This window comes from Thalassophryne amazonica, chromosome 9 (assembly GCF_902500255.1).
Source record: "Thalassophryne amazonica chromosome 9, fThaAma1.1, whole genome shotgun sequence".
Taxonomy (NCBI): domain Eukaryota; kingdom Metazoa; phylum Chordata; class Actinopteri; order Batrachoidiformes; family Batrachoididae; genus Thalassophryne; species Thalassophryne amazonica.
Genome location: NC_047111.1, coordinates 84,219,223 through 84,223,901, shown reverse-complemented (window position 1 = coordinate 84,223,901; position 4,679 = coordinate 84,219,223).

Sequence of the window (4,679 nt, the reverse complement as noted above, 5' to 3'; positions counted from 1 at the left end):
TTGCAGGGTGCTGAAATACTGATACACTTGTCCCATGAAAAGCAGTTGTAGCTGTGGTTGCAGAGGGATTATGGTCAATGTTGTCCATGACTGCTGTGGTGAACAGCCCTTTTCTCAGGACAGGTGGACAGACCACACATTTGTTAACTGTGGCATCTCCGAGCTGGGCTGATATCGCCAGCACCCTGTCATAGGAGATGCTCAAACCGTTGTCATGAAGCATTTCCACCAGGTTCCTTTTCCTGGTTTTGGCATAAACAGCCATGCCCATGCACTCAACAAAAATATAAACGCAACACTTTTGGTTTTGCTCCCATTTTGTATGAGATGAACTCAAAGATCTAAAATTTTTTCCACATACACAATATCACCATTTCCCTCAAATATTGTTCACAAACCAGTCTAAATCTGTGATAGTGAGCACTTCTCCTTTGCTGAGATAATCCATCCCACCTCACAGGTGTGCCATATCAAGATGCTGATTAGACACCATGATTAGTGCACAGGTGTGCCTTAGACTGCCCACAATAAAAGGCCACTCTGAAAGGTGCAGTTTTATCACACAGCACAATGCCACAGATGTCGCAAGATTTGAGGGGAGCGTGCAATTGGCATGCTGACAGCAGGAATGTCAACCAGAGCTGTTGCTCGTGTATTGAATGTTCATTTCTCTACCATAAGCCGTCTCCAAGGCGTTTCAGAGAATTTGGCAGTACATCCAACCAGCCTCACAACCGCAGACCACGTGTAACCACACCAGCCCAGGACCTCCATATCCAGCATGTTCACCTTCAAGATCGTCTGAGACCAGCCACTCGGACAGCTGCTGAAACATTTGGTTTGCATAACCAAAGAATTTCTGCACAAACTGTCAGAAACCGTCTCAGGGGAGCTCATCTGCATGCTCGTCGTCCTCATCGGGGTCTCGACCTGACTCCAGTTCGTCGTTGTAACCGACTTGAGTGGGCAAATGCTCACATTCGCTGGCGTTTGGCACGTTGGAGAGGTGTTCTCTTCACGGATGATGCGAAGGAGATGTGTTGCACTGCATGAGGCAAATGGTGGTCACACCAGATACTGACTGGTATCCCCCCCAATAAAACAAAACTGCACCTTTCAGAGTGGCCTTTTATTGTGGGCAGTCTAAGGCACACCTGTGCACTAATCATGGTGTCTAATCAGCATCTTGATATGGCACACCTGTGAGGTGGGATGGATTATCTCAGCAAAGGAGAAGTGCTCACTATCACAGATTTAGACTGGTTTGTGAACAATATTTGAGGGAAATGGTGATATTGTGTATGTGGAAAAAGTTTTAGATCTTTGAGTTCATTTCATACAAAATGGGAGCAAAACCAAAAGTGTTGCGTTTATATTTTTGTTGAGTATATATATATATTTTAGAGCCCGACCGATATATCGGCCGGCCAATATTGTCAGCCGATGTAAGCCCTTTTTAAAGTACTCACTATCGGCCAAAATGTTGCCAATAATTTCTCATAAACAGAAGTTACTGAAATAATGTTTGTGTTGGCAATGTAAAAAAAAAATTCAGCAAAAAAAAAAAAAAGTAACTCTGGACTTTCGATCCACCGTTGGCCATCTTGGTACTCCTCATAGAAGATGAGTGACGTGCGTAAAGTATCCAATCGGAATTGGTTCTCCGTCACATGGTTTTCCAAAATCCAATCGTTTAGCAGATTTACCTCATGTGATATGGCAAAGATTGTTTTCAGAAGTGATAGCTTACTAGCTGGCCCGTTTGAATAGCCCACTAACTGCTCCAATTGCATTTTTTTAACTTGGAAATTCTGTTATAAAGTTAATCAATATGATGACAAAGCTTCAGCTTTTAGCTCATACCTTTTTTGTGAAAGATCCAAAAAAAAAAAAAAAAAAAACCCGAACATTTCATTCATTTTTTTTTTTTTAAATATCGGCTGATTTATTGGTTATTGGCATTCTTTCATCCAAATGTTATCGGCCTCAAAAAAAATCCATATCAGTCTGGCTCGTGTGTGTATATACACACGGTCTGTTAGAAAAGTATTGGACCTTTGTTTTTAAAAACTACGGATTTGAATCATGTGCTCTTGCATCAGCCAAGCTTGAACCTTTGTGCCCATGCTTGAGTTTTTTCACGCCTGTCTGTTGCGTCATTTGCCTGTGAGCATGCTTTGAGTGAGCCACTGGTCCTCCCCCCTCATGTAACTTCATTGTGAGGAAGTGTCTGAACTGCTGGAGCAGCGCTGCATCAAGTTTTTCCAGAAACTGAGAGACAGCCAGATGGACACCATTCGGAAAATTCAGATGGCTTTCAGGGACATCACACAGATTAAGGAGTGGGTACAGCAGTTTAAAGACGGCGCACAATGGCGGAGGGCGCGCTGATCGACAGGCTGAAATGACCAGATAATTTTCAAATGGAATGCTGTGTGGATCCGGGATGTCGTTTGACTACCAGAGAAATGGCAGAAAAGGTGGACATCAGCACTTTCCCAGCACATTCCACTGTTAAAGTAGATTGTCATGAAAACAGGAGCGGAGGAATTCGCCACGGAGCCGCTAATGGCGCGGAATGAAAGGACCTCCATGTTGATCTCAGAAGACATGTGACATGCTCAGCTCTTCAACAATTTCTTGGATACTAACTCGACTGAAAAGCCACCCAAAGCCATCTGAATCTTCCGAATGGTGGAAGAGCTGGGCAATGTCCGTGAGACTTCCAACATGGAGGTGCTTTTTGTTCTGCGCCATTAGTGGCTCTGTCCTAACGCGTGGATTCCGCTACACGTCTTTCATTACAAAATCTCCTGTAATAGTGTAATGTGCCAAAAAAGTGCTATGTCCACCTCTCTTGCCATTTCTCTGGTAGTGAGACGACATCCCGGATAAATACAGCCTTCACTTTGGAAATGATCTGGTCGTTTCAGCCTGTCAATGGCCACTCCAAGCGCAGCGCGCCCTCAGCTGCTGTGGGCCGTCTTTAATCCGGTTGTAATGCTCCTTAATCTGTGTGATGCCTATAAGATCTTCACCAAAAGCCATCTGAAGTTTCCGAATGGTTTCCACCTGGCTGTCTCACAGCTTCTGAAAAAATTTTGATGCAGCAAAGCAGCAGTCACTTGGCCATTTTCCTGACAATCAAATCAATTTTATTTATATAGCGCCAAATCACAACAAACAGTTGCCCCAAGGCGCTTTATATTGCAAGGCAAAGCCATACAATAATTACGGAAAAACCCCAACGGTCAAAATGACCCCCTGTGAGCAAGCACTTGGCGACAGTGGGAAGGAAAAAACTCCCTTTTAACAGGAAGAAACCTCCAGCAGAACCAGGCTCAGGGAGGGGCAGTCTCTGCTGGGCTGGTTGGGGCTGAGGGAGAGAATCAGGAAAAAGACATGCTGTGGAGGGGAGCAGAGATCAATCACTAAATGCAGAGTGGTGCATACAGAGCAAAAAGAGAAATTAGATTAATATAATTTAGGGCTAATAATAAGGTTAAAAATAGTGATGTTATTTCAAACAGGTTTTTGAAATAATGATTTGGTACAAAAGCAGTATTTAGTAAAGGCTGAAACTTTGAGGAGCAAAGATGGGGAGAGGATCTCCTGTTTGCCATCAAATGCATGAAAATACTATTGAAATGCTTAAGAACAATGAAAATACGCAGAGGGGGCTGGACCACTCATCCCACAGGCGAATGACGCAACCGACAGGCGTGAAAAAAAAAAACTCACCCATGTGCACAAAGGGTCAAGCTTGGCTGATTCACACGTGATTCAAATCCATAACGTTATTGCAAAAAATCAAAAAGGCCCGATACTTTTCTAACAGACCTCGTATGAATGACATGTCAACTTTTGGGCTTGCTACCTTCCAGGCCTTTGTGAAAGATGGATCACACTAGATTGAACAAAACTGACTCAATATTCCTACTCTACACAAAAAGTAAGCCCAGGGTGAGCAGTTTCAAGTCTGTGAATCTAATAGCAAGTGAGTTATGTCTAAAGTTGGTACAAACTGTTAAAAACAACAAAAAAAAAACCTAACATTTTAGGGCTGTAACTTTCAAATTTTTCAACTTAGACCTAATATTATTATAACAGGTGTCCCCTATTTAAGGATGAAGGCAGCACCTGTTGAACATGTTTCTCTTTGAAAGCCTGAGGAAAATGGGATGTTCAAGACATTGTTCAGAAGAACAGCGTAGTTTGATTAAAAAGTTGATTGGAGAAGGGAAAACTTATATGCAGGTGCAAAAAATTATAGGCTGTTGATCTACAATGATCTCCAATGCTTTAAAATGGACAAAAAAAAAAAAAAAAAAAAACGGAAAACAACCATCAAAATGGATAGAAGAATAACCAGAATGGCAAAGGCTCAACCATTGATCAGCTCCAGGATGATCAAAGACAGTCTGGAGTTACCTGTAAGTGCTGTGACAGAAGACACCTGTGTGAAGCTAATTTATTTGCAAGAATCCCCTGCAAAGTCCCTCTGTTAAATAAAAGACATGTGCAGAAGAGATTACAATTTGCCAAAGAACACATCAACTGGCTTAAAGAGAAATGGAGGAATATTTTGTGGACTGATGAGTAAAATTGTTTTTTGGGTCCAAGGGCCGCAGACAGTTTGTAAGACGACCCCCAAACTCTGAATTCAAACCACAGTTCAC